The following is a 20,279-nucleotide window of genomic DNA, read 5'->3' on the forward strand; positions in this document are numbered from 1 at the left end:
ATTACAGTTTTGTGCTTTAACTTATGTTTTCTATACAAGAAATTCTATGTAAGAAAAATGGTTTAAGAATATTTTTTTGTTTTTCTTTACACACATTTCTTTCGAGCAGAAAACAGATTAATTTCACATGAACTCTACGTTTCTTGAATGTATTAGAATCTTATAAGTCCTTTGAAAGAGCATGCATAACGTTACCAATGAAAGTAATTTAGGTTTCATATTGTTTTTTTATAGTTTAGACATAAGTTTAATTATTTATTGTATACTGGGCAGTTTTATTGTGTACCACTAGATGTGTGTTAAGTTTCCCATTGGGATTCCAAACAGAGCCAGAGAGGAATTTCCTTGTGTTAATTTATTAATTTCCAAGCTTTTACAGAGCATCTGCATGACATCAAATAAATTAATCTGACTCTTTCTTTGGCTTTTATTATATTTATGTCTATATACATATCAGTAGAACTGTCAAGATGTAATTGTGTATAAAATTGTATCAGATTTTATTTGTTTTTCTATGTCGTCTGAGTAATAAATCTAAATTATATGTAGCCAAATTGCTTATCAGTAAAAGACAATTTAGGAGCACAGAACAAAGCAAACGCAGGACATCGCACAAGAAGTGTAAAACTGAAGTGTATTGTTGCCAAAATCTAGCTTACTTAAAGCAACCAAATCACTTTGAAGATACAATGCGCATTAATTAGGCATGCAAACAACAATGATGTACTGCAGCTTCCTAGCAAAGCACGGGCAGCTTGCTGAGCAGCCCTGAACAAAAGCTGACCTACAGCTTATATACCCTTAGCCCACAATATTTCAAGGACAAAACAAAGAAAAAAAACGTAGATGCAATGCAAATTACAGCATGGCGTTGGAATGTTTCTGGTAAACCCATCTGGGTGACCTTATTATTATTTATCTCTTCCTACTATGTTAGCATGCTAATTATACTACTTCTTAAATATGGTTGTTGAATACAAACTATTTGGTTTATTGCACCACTGGGTCCTGTTCATTCCTCTCCATGTTGCCTCCCACCCAGGGTGAATTCAGCTTGCTATGAATGCTTTATTACAATAGCATTTTAAGCAGTTTCCATGTGTGGAGCTGACATCTTATACCAGGGTTGTCAAACTCGTGGCCTGCAGGGCGGAAGCATCACGCACTGGCCACGCCCACATCCAGTTTAGCAAAGAGGGAAAAAGTCACGATACCTCACATGATGACACCGTGACGACACGAGTTTGACAACCTGGCTTCTGCAAAACTTTAGCCAAAATGAATGTTTTACCTTAGATTCATTTCAGTGTGAAAATAATAATATGGCTGGACAGTTTATGCTGACATTCAACTGTCTACATTTATAGATGCACTTTATAGATATAAATATCTCCAGGTAGATAAGAGAGATGCAGCCATAAAAGCTAGCTATAAATAGAGGGAAAAAGTAATACAGTTACAAGAAATGGAACATTTCATAAGGACCAGATTCAAAAACAGAAGAATTCTCAAAGAAGAGCAGATAGAAGAAAATGCTATATTTATCAGTAAGCTTTTCAGAAATATACAGGAAAGTTTTACTGCTACCCAAGAATGTGAGATTCTGGATTTTTGTTCAGTGTCAACCATCTCTTGTCAACTGAGTTATCGCCTACGTCAGTTATAGCTGTAGATAAAGATACACATACACTATATATACATGCCTTCATTAGTCATAGTCTTATCTTTAATCAGAGATATTTTTCACTGTCAATCTGCTCAAACAGTTCCGCTTATTCTGAATTTTATTATTATTCTGCAGTTCTAACAATCAAGCAAAAAAGAAATTAAATCGGTTTTTAATCTAATACTTTAGAGTATTATAAGCAGCAGCTAGTGTTCAGATTATTTAATCCAAGCTTCATTTAATTTCTATAATTGTTGTGTCCAGGAAGGTTAAAGTTTCCCTTTAAAATGAGAGCTATTCAATCTGGGTTGCTATATCATTTTATGCTGTGGACTCGCTAATAGCTCTAATAGACAGAGGAATGATTTTCACTGCTTTCTGGATTCCCACTCAAATTGCATGATATTACAAATAGTTTACCACAGCCTTTGTCAAAAGCTATTTTGGCATCCTTGCAAGGCATCAGAATAATCATTTTTTTGTTTTTCATTCCTTGCCTGGTTTCTTTTCAGCTTTCTTATTCTCATACCATGTCAACTTTCTTATTAGCATGAAGAATGAGTAATATTTCAAGAACCTGGAAGCTTGCAAAAACTGCTGCCTATATATATATAATGTGAGTGTGCCTATCATGAGAAAATATATTATTTCAGTGGATGTGATTGTGTTAATATCCTTTCTGTGATTTCTCAATGTTCTTAAAAGTTGCCCTGCATATGCTGTAAACAGTAAGCAGCTGACTGATTCATTGCACATGGACTTTCCACAGATACTTTCATCCTAGAATTGCAGGCACAAACTTGACTGAAGTGCCACTCTGCATCACATTTATCTCAAGAGGCAGCCATTTTAAAACCAATATTGTTGAGAATATTACCCATTTCTGATCTTTCCTAAGAGATACTCTGGGGTTCTACATATTTTGTTGTGCTTTCTTCCATCTTGAGTCTGCTACAATTTAGCCACTTGTGCTTCACAAGTATCTTCCTGACAACTTCAGATCTAATAGACTTTCTTAATGTTTTGTTTTAGTACTTTAAATGTCCAGTGCTTTCAGAACAACTCATTTCCACTGGTCCTTGAATGCATATAGATACTATTTATTTATTTATTTATTTATTTATTTTTATTTATTTATTTTGTCACAACAGTATATATAAGCATAAGCATGAAAGTAACTATATAATATATAAGCATTTATATATATAAGCATAAGTATGTAATAACTATATTGATTGGATATAAGGAAAGAAAACAATAGGACAAGAACGGAAGGCACATTTGTGCTCTTATGTACGCCCCTTACAGACCTCTTAGGAATGGGGTGAGGTCAATAGTAGACAGTTTTTGGTTAAAGCTTTTGGGATTTTGAGAAGAGACCAGAGTCAGGTAGTGTGTTTCAAGCATTAACAACTCTGTTACAGAAGTCATATTTTCTGCAATCAAGATTGAAGCGGTTAACATTAAGTTTAAATCTATTGTGTGCTCGTGTATTGTTGTAATTGAAGCTGAAGTAGTCTTTGACAGGAAGAACATTGTAATAGATGATTCTATGAGTTAAACTCAGGTCAGGTCAAAGGTGTCATAGTTCTAAATTTTCTAAACCCAGGATTTCAAGTCTGGTGGCATAAGGTATTTTGTTGTATTCAGAGGAGTGGAGAACTCTTCTTGTAAAATATTTCTGGACACGTTCAATTGTATTGATGTCAGAAATGTGGTATGGGTTCCAAACAGTCGAGCTGTATTCAAGAATTGGTCTAGCAAATGTTTTATATGCTCTGGTTAGTAGTGTAGTGTTTCTGGAGAAGAAGCTACGCAAGATTAGGTTTACAACTCTTAAGGAGTTACTAGAACTCCTTTTTTTATAGTTACTAGAACAATATCTCCCCAGTTTATTCCAGCGATTGCTCCAAGTCTTGTTTCAGCACATATTTGGGATACAGGAGGAGAAGAACACAAAGGTCCTAAGTGATGAGCAGAAGTCTCTTTGCATATTATGGCTCCATCCTGAAAAGCCTGTTAAGTTTCAGGGGGTGAAGTAATGAGGGGACTGTTCCCTGACAAGAATGGTGCCTCGGAGTGGGACATTTTGTAATTTTTTTTTAAATAAAAAAATATATTTATACTTTTTCACTCGATTACTCTGTGGAGGAATGTGTAAGCAGCCCAGAGGTGGAATAAGCAGCACAGTAAATGAATAATCATACACCATAGAAGGCATGTGCAAAAAAGAGGAGAAGGCCAAAGAACACAAGGCAGACCCAGAAGAAGATCATCAGAGACACACTACAAAAACATCAAATAATAATGTTGAGGCTGCCAGAAATACATGAACCAGAACTTTGTATCTCACTTGACACCCAAAGTGGTAAAAGAGAAAATAAAGAATAAATAAAAAAGAAAGAAAGAAAGAAAGAAAGAAAGAAAGAAAGAAAGAAAGAAAGAAAGAAAGAAAGGAAAGGAAGGAAGGAAGGAAGGAAGGAAGGAAGGAAGGAAGAAAGAAAGAAAGAAAGAAAGAAAGAAAGAAAGAAAGAAAGAAAGAAAGAAAGAGCTAGCAATAACACTTAGGCTTACATACCACTTCACAGTGCTTTACAGCCCTCTCTAAGTGGTTTACAGAGTAAGCCTATTACCCCCAACAATCTGGGTCCTCATTTTATCCACCTCAGAAGGATGGAAGGCTGAGTCAACCTTGAGTCTGGTGGGATTTGATCTGCCAAATTGCAGTCAGCAGAAGTAGCCTGCAGTACTGCACTTTAACCACTGCACCACCATGGCTCATATGTTTGTATTTTCCAGATAGGAACTATTGATAAATATAAATACCAATACCTATAAATCTCCAAATTGGAGTATGAGCGTTCTATGTATTTCAGGAAACAACAACATCTGGCTACGGGGCACCATCTTATACGGCATCTTATATGACATCTTCTCCCACTTACTGCTTTGAAGAGCATTTCCCTCCTAGAGAAAAATGACCTGGAGGCTAAAGATGGTGGCAGCCTTTGGTTGTATGGTGCCATCAGGGTGTTATCATTCATAACCTGGTACTTCAATTTTCCCAAAGGGAGTAATTGATACAAAGACATTTAACAACTCCTTCAGAACAGTGGAAAGTGATTCAACATTCCCCATCTTCCATTCTATGTTTAGAATACTCCCATTAGAGTTGGGTGCAATGGAAGCGCCTGGTGCACAAGCTTTTTTATCATATGTCACTTTGCTGTGAATCTCTCTCTACTAACATTTCAAAAATAATTGCTTTCTCTTTTTTTTTTTTTACTTTGTTCCTTCCTCTCACGGAAGTCTAAGGAATAGTGATATAAATTTTTTAACATTCTTCCCACCTTCGCTTTCCTTTGCAGCATCAACACTTGCACAAATCACTCAGATGAAAATTGTACTCTGAATGGGCGATATCTGTGCCTATAGACTGCTAAAACAAGAACAAGACACTGTAAAAGTGTCACATAATATCTTTAATGGAAAGCCTAAGTGGAAATTAAGTGGTGGCTTGTATTCAATACTGAGCTGAGTTTTACAGTTTCTGAAAATCTACAATCATATTTCATTATCTTGGAGTGAATTTAATCGGATTTCTTTTTCTTTCTGATATTCTGAGACCAGGTAACTTTTAAATCACTTTCTTTACAGTTTTTTTTCTTTGTTTGTTTTGATGAACTAATGTAAATGAGTCAAACTGACAAAGAATAGAAATTGCAGCAACCTAAGCAGAGGATTGGACTAGAAGACTTCCAAGGTCCCTTCCAACTCTGTTATTATATTATATTTTAAAAATGCTTGTGATTTTACCTGCACAATGAAAGGTGGTAGTGCAAAAAGTTTGGAAGAAATGCTCCAGGCCTAATGCGAGCACATCATTTTCCCACCATTTTTTAAAGCAACCAGCTTTTTGTATTGTTCTATGAGAATTTGTAAAAAAAAAAAGACACTATTGCTTTAAGCAATCCATTCATTCCACATTTTGCATTTAATCTGATAATTTTACAAAGGCAAGACATTGCTATAAAGGGGTATCAAGCCACCATCTCCTTCTTGTGCTTCAGCCCATGCCTCTTTCACATGATGTGGCATAAAATGAAGGGGAAACTCCAGATATTCTACACTGGCAGCTGGGAGAAAAAAGATGGTAAAAGAGTAGCCTGCTGGCATTTCCCGCAAAGTTGTGTTCATGGTGGTAGGTTATGATAATGGCAGGGCTAGGGAGGAAGGTGGAAGATATATTCTAAAGCTATTTCTGCAGAGGAACAGGATGCAGAGAGTCTAAAAGGAGATAGAAGAGACTGTCCTGGGGAAGAAAAAAATCCCTTAATTTAAGCATATTGGTGGCTATGGAGATTCTCAGTCATCCAGTCATGGTTGTCCCAAAGGTGCTTTTTTCAAAAGGCAACTGGAATTTGTTTTTCCTTGAAGATGTTTCGCTTCTCATCCAAGAAGCTTCTTCAATTCTGACTCAGAATTGAAGAAGCCTCCTTGGATGAGAAGCATAAGTCTTCAAGGAAAAACAGAGTCCAGTTGCCTCTTGAAAAAACATCTTTGGGGCAAGCATATTAGTAGGAGTCCATCCTCATCCTTAGGCATTCCCTTAAAAAACCCTAAAACTCACATGCAGACTAGACCTTCATAAAAGAGAAAGGGAAAATAGAGGCCCCTGAATTTTATCCATTTTCCCTTGTCTACTCAGGAAATTTGTAAAGGTCTACAAAAAGCCAATCAATCCACATTAATCTCAGGTGGAATTTGTATATTTGTCTGATTGTATAAATATTGGCTCTATTGTCATTAGGGATCCATTCATCCAGAAACATATAGCATTATTAACCAAGAGACAGGGAGGTTGGCAAAGTAAAGTGGAATGGGACAGCTTTTTCTACATAGCATTTCGATTTAGAGGCATTCTTGGAAAATAAAAAATGAGGGGAAACTGCATTGCAATGCTTTGGTTGGCCTTCCTGAGTGGGCCAGGTATTTGGATGGATTATCCAATACACAAAACACATACACACAATATATATATAAAACTATCCTTGTGGTAAACAGAGAATGCCCACTTCACGTTGTCCACTTCAAAATGGACCTAACAGCCCACAAAGGATGCCTGCTTCCGATCCCTGCTAATATAGACCTATGAAACGGTCCTGGTGAAACATACATATGACTGTTTCAAAAGTACCAGCCAACTCTATGTTGAAAGATCAGCTTCCGTATTTCCATGGAAAAGCTTGGGGGTGGGGGGAAAGCTTCAAAACTATTTGGCTCGAGGACAATGGCAGAAAAATATATGTGACATTTCCTGTCATTGCTCCTGAGTGCTCGAGACACAGCATCGCTTGGAGTTTGTGCAGACCAAATAGCATAGCCAGAATATGATTGAAATGCATTTGTGCAAGGGAGAAAATGAGCTTGACTCAAGGTAATGAAGGGGAAAAGGTTTAAGAGAGAGAGCGAGAGAGAAATTTTTGTCCACATAAAGTAGTAGGGACTAAATTGAAGAAAGCCTGGTCTGAACAGATGCAGGATTTTTCCAGCACAGTCATACTAATGCTCTATGAGTATCCACCAATCCGTATCATTAAGTAGGAGGACAGAAATATCTGTAGAGCAGACCAAATAAGGATCACTATTTTCAAGGAAAGACAGCTAAGCAAGAGAAAACTGTAATAAAAGTGTGTGCTGTAAGAAAGTTGTTGGCTGGGAAGTTACTGCTATGTTGAGCACAGATAACAAAATGTCCTTGAAATTCTTAGGAGAGGAAGTGAAGGCCAGCTTCACTTTCCTATAGTTTCTCCGCCACGTTTTCATTATGTCTTTAAAAAGAAAAGAAAAAAACCCTGGATTTCCTAGCAATTATTGCCACATGTAGGATTGTCAATAGTACTGAGTTTGCTACTAGCATTAGGGAAGTCCCAGTACAAAAGTTTGGAAACTCACTTAGCTTTTTAGAATTTGTTTCCAGGACAGAAGATCAAGGTATTGTCCAGCCTGCATTTATGTGCCGCATCTCTATCTAACACTGGCAACTGCCAATGTGTGTGTCTCAAATCATGTTCTTGTTTTATCTCTAAAATGGAAGCAGCAGCATGCTCTACCTTACAGGAAACCACTGCAGTACAAAATCTAATATAAAGCTCTTTCCTGCAGTTAATAACAATAACAATAACAATAATAATAGAACTGGGAAATGCATTAGCAAAGCATAAGCATTAGCAAAGGATGATGGTTACAAATACCTAGGCATATTGGAAGCAGATAACATCTTGAATGGATATGTCAAAGAGTCAACGCAAAAGGAATACAACAACCATTTTGGGACAACCATGACCTGGATGACTGAGAATCTCTACTGAAAAATCCAGAAAAGGCTTCTTTTCTTTCTAGATGCAGCTTCTTTGAATTATCCTATACTGATTCTTCAAAGTATTTGGTGGTGGTGATGGTGGAGATGATGGTGATGGTACACCAGGAAGATTTTAGACTAAAGAGTATCAATTAAAGAGGTGGGGAGAAGAGCTACTAAGCTCTAGGATGTTTTGGGCCCCTTCAAACTCTTACGATGAAAACAATCCAGGAACAACTGGAATGTACTAGGTGGCTTAGTGATGATTTAAACTTTCTCTTCCTATGTGCTGTGATTCCAAAGGTGCTTTTTTTCAAGAAGCAACTGGACTTTTGGCAGGGGTGGGGTTTGAAGATGTTTCACTTCTCATCCAAGAAGCTTCTTCAGCTCTTGGATAAAGAAGCTTCTTGGATGAGAAGCAAAATGTCTTCAAAGAAAAACCAGACAGTCTAGTTGCCTCTTGAAAAAAAGCACCTTTGGGACAACCATGACCTGAATGACTGAGAATCTCCAATGATATGTGCTATGATCTTGATCTAGATCCTTCCAAATAAAGACTGGTGGAGAGGGAAGCACATAATGAGTTGTACTTAATGCCAGTAACATTTTGTTTGAATTCTGATAGAAAACTCTCACACTTGTTAGCTGAATGACAAAAATAGAGGGAGATCCATACAAAAGCAATTAGTATCAAACTAGTCCTTAAATAGTTTATTAAAATCATGTTGTTTTCTTCAGAAATCCCAACTATTTCATTTTTGTTTTGTTTCGTTTCAAGCAGTAGTAGTGAATTATTCTAATCTTCCTTCATCTCCTTTCAGCACAGATGCATATTTAAACCTGCCAGCCTTCTCACTAGGAGACCACTATATTCCTAAAGCTAATCTCCACTTTTCCTGCTTTTAAAAGTTTTTACTACCGTTTTTCTCATTCCTATGCAGCATTGAACAATAATAAGTCAATAAAGATTTGCAAACCTTGCAGCCTCCCCGCCCAAAATCTGAGCTTTTTACCTCAGACCTGAAATTTTGCTGGCATACCAAGATAATGCCATCTATTTTTCTGTAGTTAGCAGTGTTGCTATTAATTGCAGTTTAATCTCCTTAGGTCAAACTAAAAATGTACTTTCTGAATCAGACTTTTTAGAAGCGGAATAATTTTTAAATCCGTTTTTTTTTTCACTCTTTAAGAAGAAAAATTCAAAGCTCCACGTTTGCTTTGACATATAGTTAGAGATGTGATTCCAAGGTCAGAAAAATGGAGTTCTGCTTTTCCGGCTTTTATGGATGGGTGTTATAGCATAGAAATGAGGTACATAAAGAAAACCAAAATCTTTAAGAGTACCCCTAATATTGAGACGTGAACTTCATGTTCCATGGCTTAGGACCCGGGTACTTACGGGACCGCCTGCTGTTACCTTGTGCCTCCCACCGACCCGTACGCTCACACAGAGAGGGCCTTCTCAGGGTGCCGTCCGCCAAGCAATGTCGGCTGGCAGCCCCCAGGGGAAGGGCCTTCTCTGTTGGAGCTCCTACGCTCTGGAATGAACTTCCCCCCAGTTTACGTCAATTGCCTGATCTTCGGACCTTTCGGCGTGAGCTGAAAACGCACCTATTTATTCAAGCGGGACTGGATTGAAATTTTATTGGGGTATTTATGTTTTAAGATTTTAAATGGTTTTAAAATTTCGGCCACATTATAATATTTCTTTTTAACTTCTTTTTAATGTTTATATATTGAATTTTTACTTGGCTGTACACCGCCCTGAGTCCTCCGGGAGAAGGGCGGTATAAAAATCGAAATAAATAAATAAATAAATAAATAAATGTTCCTGCAGGTGAGTATTACTGTATTAAAAATAAGATGATTATATTAGTAACTTTTTAAAAAAAATAAAAGTTACTGAGTTATAGCTGTCAAGGATAAGATGAATCACTTTCAGAGATAGCAGAAAGAAAATGAGGTGGAGCAAATGAATTGAGCATTAAAGAATTCTTTAAAGTATTTTTTTTAAAAAAAATCATACAATGAAGAAAGGTGACCTAAGAGATTAAAATAAAGAAAAATGGAAGAAGACCCTTTTCCCTAACAATATGTGGACTTCTTCCTTTGGTGAAGCTTCTTACGGACAATAGACAAGGAACAGCAATCCTCCAAATGCCATCTAAAAGTGTTTGCTATATAAAATATTTCAGAGGATCTGAAAATACCTTTCTTCTTATTTTCTTTTTTTATAATATCATATTACTCAGTATGGGGGGGGGGGTAAAAGCAAAACAAAGTTAGAATGCTTTAAAACGATTTTTCCATTGAGTTATTTATGCCTTAATAATTCAAGCCAAGAAAGTTCTTCACTGAAATAAAGAAATGGCTTTCCTGTTCTCCAATGAACAAATTCAGTACTGCAGGTTACTTAATAGTATAATAGGCACTAATACTAAATAATGGGGAGTGGGGGGACACCAGAATAAATCACAGAAAGAGTTTGGATACAGAATTTCTTTACAGAATTTCTATCAATGGTGTGTGTGTGTGTGTGTGTGTGTGTGTGTGTGTGTGTGTGTGTGTCCTGGTATTTCAAGTCTTTATCAATTCATTCTCTTTTTTGCCCTATTCATCTTTATTCTCCTTGGGGTATCTTAATGAAAATAAATAAATAAGCAGCTTAAGATATATATTCCATTATATAAGCATCTGCATGCTAGTTTTTTTGATGTCCTGCTGTTAAAATAAAACAGAACAAGAATCTCATTTGAGATAAATCTTATAACCAAATTAAGAAAAGATGTGCTTATTGTGCTTTACTAATTTTTTAATCCGTACTTCACAGTTTCAACTGACTGGTGTTCTAAATACCCTAATACCTATAACACACAGCAAGTCAGAAAATAAATATGGATTTAAAAAAAAAAATAACAAATATATCATTTAGAACTGGGGTCTCCCAGCTTGGAAACTTTAAGACTTGTAGATTTCAACTCCCAGAATTCTGGGAGTTGAAGTCCACAAGTCTTAAAGTTGTCAAGTTTAGAGACCCCTGATTTAGAAGCTCCTCCATCCTCAAATCCATTCCCATTTTCCTTTCTGCAGCCCCAAAAAATAGCATGCTACTGTTAATTCTGTGTAGGAATCATCTGTTGTGAATCATCAGATGATTCTCATATAAAAATAGAGGGCATCATTGCTTCCCCCTCTAGAAATACTTAAGAAAGATTCAAATCCTAATTAGAATGATTTATTTTACTCTGCTGAATGCTAATAATTAAATTTGGGTTTGTTCAGAATAAAGAATACAAGCCATGTTAAATAAAGGTGGTGTTTTTCAAGAATTTAGCTGATGTAAACAACATTTTTCTTAAGATCTTTTTTCTGCTGTGAAAATAATTGTCAAGTATTCTGTCTGTCAAAAAGAATCCTATTAACCTTCTGTTAAAAATATTTCCAAATTGATTCACCAATTAACTGTACCTTATGTTTAAGGAAAGCTAATAGCTCTCCAATAACCCTTTGTTCTTCTGCTCTATTTATATTCACTCTTCTACTCATTAACTCTTTTTTAAGATTTTCTGTAGCAGCTCTTCATTTGGATTAACATAACATAACATAACATAACATAACATAACATAACATAACATAACATAACATAACATAACATAACATAACATAACATAACATAACATAACATAACATAACATCAGAGTTGGAAGGGACCTTGGAGGCCTTCTAGTCCAACCCCCTGCCCAGGCAGGAAACCCTATACCATCTCAGTCAGATGGTTATCCAACATTTTCTTAAAAATTTCCAGTGTTGGAGCATTCACAACTTCTGAAGGCAAGTCGTTCCACTTGTTAATTGTTCTAACTGTCAGGAAAGATTAAACCCAGTTTGTCACACTTTCAAGTTTTGGGGATTTCTATGGAGGCTTGGGCAAATTATTTGAAGCAAAGTAGTCATTAAGTGAAACTGTGACTGCACTTACGATCTTACTTCAGCTTTGCTTTGCTTTGCAGCCCTGCAAAAGTCATAAATGTGAAGATTGCTCATAAAGTTACTTTTCATCACTGTCATAACTGTGGATGGACCCTAAATGAGGCAGTTGATAAATGAAGTGTGTGTGTGTGTGTGTGTGTGAATGAAGTGGGAGGTTGACAATATGACACAAATTTTAAAGAATTACGTATCTATACATTGATTCAGCTGACAATATATACAAAGCTTCAACTGATGAAGCTTCTTGGATGAGAAGTGAAATGTCTTCTTCTTCCTCAAAAAATAGTCCAGTTGCGTTTTGAAAAAGCACCTTTGAGACAACTATGACCTGGATGGGATGAATGAGATTCCCATACTGTAAATATCTATACATTGATTCTAGATTTGAAATATCTGTAGCAAATGACCAGGCTGAGCCTGAGGGCAGGGTCAAACACATCATCAGTTTGGAGTCACAAGAAATCTAAGTCAAGTCCCTCTTTCATTCCATTGAGTCTTATCTAGTGCCAATTTGCCTTGACCATGAATAGTACCATATTTTTCGGACTACAAGATGCACCTTTTTGTCTCCCAAAGGGGGGTGAAAATGTCTATCCATCTTATAGACCAAATATTGCCGAAGCCCCACCCATCCACCAGCCATTTTTTTGCCTCCACAAGCCCCATTTTCAGGCCTTTTTCTGGTCTTTTCAGGGATTTTTTCAGCCCAGTTTCAAGGCTTCTTTTTGGCCCATTTTTCAACTTTTTTCAGCTCGTTTTCAAGGCTTTTTGGCCCATTTTTGAGGCCTTTTTTGGCCAATTGTTTAGGAAAAAATGGCCTGAAAAAAGCCTCAAAAACAGGCCGCAAAAAGGTGAAAAATGGGCCAAAAAAGCCTTGAAAATGGGCTGGAAAAGGCCCGAAAAAAGGCCTGAAAATGGGGCACATGGAGGCCAAAAACATTTTTTGGTAATTTCCTCTTCTAAATTTAGGTGTGTCTTATAGTCAGGTGTGTCATATAGTCCGAAAAATAGTTCATATCCTTGTGAATAGGTAGCATGAAATACTCACAGTACTTTTAAACTCTATCCTCATTCCTGGTTTCTTTCACCTGACATTACCCTTAATTTTAAGTTATATAAAAGAGTACTTTAGAATTTTGCTTCAAACTGAGCAGGTTTTATTAATTCTATGAGACGGGGTCATTATCTATGTCACTATCATAGTTTATAGAACAGAGTGTCAATCGCAGGAATATATACCTGAGGAACCGTCTCATCCCAATGGGATTAACCTGCCCCATTTGTGCCAGCGGAAGGAACAGGTTGCAGACCCCATCTGGGCTGGTGGACTCCAAGATCTTTTCTGCTGTGGGTCCTACAGAGGTGAGATCATGACTCCCCACCAAAGATGAGATCAGTATCTACCCTTTTGGCCTTCTGAAAGAGACTAAGGATATCAATTGGCCTAGGCCAGGGGTCTGCAAACTTGGCTCTTTTAAGACTTGTGGACTTTAGCTTTGCTGGCTGAGGAACTCTGAGAGTTGAAGTCCATAAATCTTAAAAGAGCCAAGTTTGCAGACCCCTGGCCTAGGACCCCAATAGGAGTGTATCGTTCTGGAGGTGGCTAATGGATTAGAGAAGACCCTCAACCCTTGCTCCCTTTCTCTACATCCTGATCAATTTCAATTTCAATTCAATGGCTCTGATTGTTTATTGTTGTTTTTTCATGTTTTATATCACATTTTTATTGATTAATTGCAAGCCACTTAGACTCGCCTTTGGTGAGATGGCCAGCATGTAAGTTTAATAATTAAATAATAGCTTCCTTTACTTGTCATATCCTCAAGCTTTATTGTTACTCATCCAAACATAATGATTTCACTCAGGTTAAATGAATAAAATATGCACGCAAAGGAGAAAGCAAGTGTCCTGTTTGTTCAGCCTTTAGGAGAAATACAGGAATGCAGTCGTAGATCTCCGCCGTGCTCCCAGGAAGTCAACAGTGATCTTAATAAGGGCAGCAATCTGTTTGCACTCACTTACTGATCCTGGAATAAACAAATATGGAACTGAGAGGGGTGTGGAAAAAATGGTGCTTTTCTTTTAAATGGCGGGCTTAACTCTAAAAACTCTAAAACATATGGGTTAGCAGTTGAGCTCACTTGAAGCCCCATTGAATTAAATATAAAATCATTTGCGTAATTGCATGCATTGAACTGCAAAATTGGGATGTCTGCTCATATTATTCCCCTGCCATAGCAGCTACTGACTTAGTTTTTTTTTTCTTTTTAAAGGAACATAAATCCCTAAGCCACGGATTTTATTGCGGCTTAAGTAGAACATCAGAAAGCAAGAGAATCAGTCTGTTATTGAAATAAATATCTCTTGTGACTAATAAACTGCTCAGTCAAGTCAGAAACAATTGATATGCTGGAAGGTACCCACTGTGAAGGAGACTCTAAGTCAATTCACTCTATTCTCAATAGGGTACCTAGGTTTCATTTCTGAAAAAAAATACGCATAGGATTTTGCACTCTCAAACTGTGAACCTCTAGTTCTACCAGTAAGTCACCATTTAACTTTGTGAGTTTGGTTTTGAAGTAAACACATGAAATCAAACTCCCCAGTTGGAATTTTTCTGCATACTAACTGTGTGGATGTGACAATGTGCCATAATTCTGTACCATATTTTATTTATCTGCATTGCTTTGCATTGCCAAGAGTTTTGCAATAACTGAGAATTAAATTTAACTTCATTCATGCATTATATTTATACCCCAATACTGTTCTACAGGGATAGGTTTTCAGTTGCTAGCTGAAAACATTGGTGCCCTTATTTAAAGTATGTATACTTTTATCCATATTGCTATGATCAGTTATACTGAACCACAAATAACTTTACTTATTGCAGATGGAGTGGTTTTTGTTTTTCGTAATATCTTGATTGTATGTGATGAAAGAAACATTTAATTATTTTTATGTACTATTTATAGGTCAGTTTAATGGCTCTGGACAGTTAAAAAGTGAAAAAGACAAAAGATATAAAAGAGATCATAAACAGCCCTAAGACAAACTTATTAACCAATTTATCAGACAGCAAACCAGACAACAAACAAGCAAGAGTGAGTCTACATTGTGCCTAGGAGACTATTTGCTCTTTAATAGCTTCCTGAAGGTTATCAGGAAGGGAGGGAGGGAGGGAGGGAAGAAAGTCAGGCAGGCAGGCAGGCAGGCAGGAAGGAAGGAAGGAAGGGGTCTATATAACATTTTACTCAGCTAAATAATAATCCCATACAATGTTAAATCAGTTTTAAGCAGAAAACAATTAGTACACTGCATTTTGTTTAGGGAAATCATCAACAACTTTTTGAGAAACATTGAGAATGAAACCATACAATTTCTCCATAAATCTCTTATGCAAAAACATGTTTATGAAGATACTGGGAATTGTGAATATAAGTGTGTAGATACCTGCATGTATATACATCTGTATTTGTAACTCTGGGTGTACAATAATCAGTATCAGGGTTGCTAGAACTTGGAGGTTTGGTTGCTAATCCTCTATGTTTGTATCTTTCCCACAACCTCTTTTTTTAAAGGAGAAATTGTAGCTCAATAGAAGAAAGATATAGTTTGGTTGATTATGTGACACTATGTCAGTGTCTTCTCTTAGAGACCACATTTTCTCCAGGACAAGCTGCCCCAATTTATCCTTCAGATCCTTCAATATTATAGCTACTGCCAGTGTAACAGTTCATCCTTCTTGTTGCTGGTTGTCCTCTTTTTCTTCGTTCCTTTCATATATCCCAGCATTATAGAATTCATACAACATTCTTTTGCCAATCTTTGTATGCTTTATACACATTTTTACTGGACATCTTTAAGAAAAAATATAAGCAAATACAAAAGAGAACACCATAAAAAGTAAATAAAACTGAGATTGATAAACCAGAAATTTTCACGTTATAGAGACTCAAACCTTTCTAATATATAATTAATTATTTGTACAATACATATATTATATCATTCATTAAAGATTAAGAATCACTATGAAACATAAACTATGTATATTAAACATCAAGATTAATGCAATATAAATAACTAAAATTATATATTACAATAACAATAGAAGAGAATATTTATGTGGAGAAAATGTGAGGTCCTTGATGCTCTATGAGCTTGGTTGTTTTTTTGCAGACATCTCATTATCCAACTAGGTAACATCATCAGTGCTAAAAGGGAGGGGCGTTTGTTCTCTGTTTATATACTAGTGACTTGCCTTAAGTGTTTATGGGAGTATTTTTGGTAACTCCTTCATTAGACTGTTTAGCTTGATTAGGCTGTTAGCTTTGGTAGTTCATTGATTGGGGTATTGTTTACTTCCTGATTGTTGGTGCAGTGTTAAACTTGGGGTTAATCTCTGCTTATCTGAGTGTTGATTGCTGGCCAGTGAACTTCTACTCACACCACAGTGTTATTTTTCCCTTCTCTATGAGCTCCTGATCTATTTCAAATGATTTCCCAAGTATTCAGAGATTTGTGCTCCAGGAGGAGTGAACCAGATGTTTCACAAGTAACATATTCCTCCAGTGGCATCTATTGCATTGGATGACCAAAAAAAAAGGGGGGGGCCCTACCATTATCTGTGTCCCATTAACCTTGTTGGCATTGACTCATAAATTGGCAGAGATAAAATCAGACTATTATCCTGTGAAAGCTCTGGTCTATCTGGAAACACCATTCCCTGATCAGGAAACTGATTTTCTTTAATCACTAGTTCATGAGCACTCCTCAACTTTATGATGATAATATACTTTGCATCTGTTCAGGGTCCTCGTATCATTTTTTTTTTTTACTTTATGCGCTGAAGGGCATTCGAAGCAGATGCCTTGGATAAAACTGGTGAGCATTGGCACATTTTGCAACCAATCGACAGAGAAATGACAAATGATGGATGGTGAGCTCTGCCTCTACACATACTAAGCAGTTACGGCCCGGAAGAAGGGACTTGCATATTGAGGCAAGCAGGACTCCATTGATAAAGAAACCAACAGGATCCTTATTAGAAGCCATTATTTAATCAGAAACTATTGTTCAAATAAATGCATCCCATTTGAAGATAATACAATTTGAACAGCAACTGGTAATTAGTTGGGACCCTTGAATGACAACAGGGAACCCAGTACAGTTTTTATAATGAAACTCCAAAATATTAGCTGTGGGCTCATTCTGGCCATCTGGCAGCTACAATATCTTACTGAGAGATTGTATGTTTCTTTAATAAAACACTGGAGTTTACAGCATTTCCCATAAATGGTCCTGACAGATTCTTGGATTTCAAATTTTCACACACAGCAGCATTTCATCGGAATATGTTTTAGAGTCTTGACATTTAACAGTGAATTTTCACTTTAATATGGGGGCAGATGTTCTTAATCTCTATCATAAATTCAACTGAACACACTTTACATTATGATTAACTCAAATATATTTCAACTGCTAGGAATATGAGTACACGAAAGAGATGGATTGCTTTCAATAAAATGAGTGTTTGTGCCTGCAGAAATTTCTATTTTCATCTCTTGACAGGAGACTTAATCTAAAACAGTAATTTCCAGCAAATTCTAAGTGTCTGCTTTGACTACATCATTGTACAAGCAGTATACTGTCAATGATGAAAATGTATATTTAGTTGTAGACATCAGGAGCAAAACTTTCTGTTTCTGAAAATAAAATATTCCTTTAAAATCAACCTACCGTGACAGCTGATTTCAGCATTCATTGGCAACTGCTACTCCAAAACGTGCAGTCCTATCTGCACTTCTCCATTAAAGTTCAGACCTCTGTAATTATTAACTAGACTTTTTTAAAAAAAACAGCAGGAGGAACTGATGAAGCAGGAAACAGCAGGGGAAGGGAAATACAGATGCCCTCCTGACTAAATCTCTCAGATTACTGCAATGTGTGTTCTACGTGGGTAACCTTGAGGAGTATTTGGAAACTACAACTGGTACAGAATATAGTGGCGTGGACAGTTCTGGAGTCCCATCGAGTGGCCCATGTTACATCACTGTTGCAGGAGCTATATTGGTTGCCAGTTTGCTTCTGGATCCAATCAAGGTGTTGGTTATTACCCATAAAGGCCTTTCTGGGATGAATCCAAGGTATATAGCAATAATACTTAGACTTATATACCATTTCATAGTGATTTACAGCACTCTCTAAGTGGTTTACCGAGTCATAATATTGCCCCCAACAATCTGGGTCTTCATTTTACCAACTTCAGAAGGATGGAAGGCTGAGGCAACCTTGAGCTAGTGAGAATCAAACTGTTGGTAGTTGGCATAATAATAATAATAATAATAATAATAATAATAATAATAATAATAATAATAATAATAATAATAATAATAATAATAATAATAATAATAATATTTTAATTTGTATACCGTCCTTCTCCCGAAGGACTCAGGGCGGTGAACAGGCAGATAAAATACAAACATACACAATAGCTAAAAACAACCCTTAAAAGAATGATTTAAATTTGCCCAAAAATTTAAAATAACAATACACCCCACAAAATTACAAAAATTCAAAAACCCATCAAATTCAATTAAAATTAAGAATAAAATCAAGCTAGTCCAGCCATACGACATAAATAGGTTTTAAGTTCGCGGCGAAAGGTCCTAAGGTCAGATAGTTGTCGAAGCCTGAGGGGAAGTTCGTTCCACAGGGTCGGAGCCCCCACAGAGAAGGCCCTCCCCCTGGGGGTCGCCAGTCGACACTGTTTGGCTGACGGCACCCTGAGGAGTCCCTCTCTGTGGGAACGCACCGGACGATGGGAGATAGAGGCCGGCAGTAGACGGTCCCGTAAATAGCCCGGCCCTAAGCCATGGAGCGCTTTAAAGGTGGTAACCAATACCTTGAAGCGCACCCGGAAGACAACAGGTAGCCAGTGCAGTCTGCGCAGGATAGGTGTTACGTGGGAGCTCCGAGCCGCTCCCTCAATAACCCGCGCAGCCGCATTCTGGACTAGCTGAAGTCTCCGGGTGCTCTTCAAGGGGAGCCCCATGTAGAGAGCATTGCAGTAGTCCAGGCGAGAAGTTACGAGAGCATGAGTGACCATGCATAAGGCATCCCGGTCCAGGAAGGGACGCAACTGGCGGATCAGGCGAACCTGATAAAAAGCTCTCCTGGAGATGGTCGCCAAATGGTCTTCAAAGGACAACCGACCATCCAGGAGCACGCCCAAGTTGCGTACCTTCTCCATCGGGGCCAGTGACTCACCCCCGACAGACAGCCGCATCTGCAGCTGACTGTACCGAGGTGCCGGCATCCACAGCCACTCCGTCTTGGAGGGATTAAGTTTGAGCCTGTTCCTCCCCATCCAGACCCGTACGGCTTCCAAACACCGGGCCAGTACTTCGACAGCTTCACTGGGGTGGCCCGGGGTGGAAAAGTACAGCTGAGTATCATCAGCGTACAGTTGGTATCTCACCCCAAAGCCACTGATGATCTCACCCAGTGGCTTCATATAGATGATCTCACCCAGTGGCTTCATATAGATGACCTCACTGATGATCTCACCCAGTGGCTTCATATAGATGTTGAACAGGAGGGGTGAGAGAATCGACCCCTGCGGCACCCCACACATGAGGCACCTCGGAGTCGATCTCTGCTCCCCTGTCAACACCGTCTGCGTCCGGTCAGAGAGGTAGGAGGAGAACCACCGAAAAACGGTGCCTCCCACTCCCAACCCCTCCAACCGGCGCAGCAGGATACCATGGTCGATGGTATCAAAAGCCGCTGAGAGGTCTAATAGGACCAGGGCAGAGGAGTAACCCTTATCCCTGGCCCTCCAGAGATCATCCACCAGTGCGACCAAAGCTGTCTCCGTACTGTACTGTACTCCGTACTGTATTCAGGCCGGAAGCCGGACTGGAACGGGTCTAGATAGACAACTTCATCCAGGTGCTGGGGTAGCTGACATGCCACCGCACTCTCTACAACCTTCGCCGTGAAGCGAAGATTGGAGACTGGCCGGTAATTCCCTAAAACAGCTGGGTCCAGGGAAGGCTTCTTGAGGAGAGGTCTCACCACCGCCTCTTTCAAGGCAGCGGGAAAGACCCCCTCCCGCAAAGAAGCATTTGTAATCCCCCGGAGCCAGCCTCGTGTCACCTCCTGAGTAGCCAGTACTAACCAGGAGGGGCACGGATCCAGTAAACATGTAGTGGCATTCAGCCTACCCAGCAACCTGTCCATGTCCTCAGGAGTCACAGGATC

This window comes from Ahaetulla prasina, chromosome 1, assembly GCF_028640845.1.
Source record: "Ahaetulla prasina isolate Xishuangbanna chromosome 1, ASM2864084v1, whole genome shotgun sequence".
NCBI classification, from domain to species: Eukaryota; Metazoa; Chordata; class Lepidosauria; order Squamata; family Colubridae; genus Ahaetulla; species Ahaetulla prasina.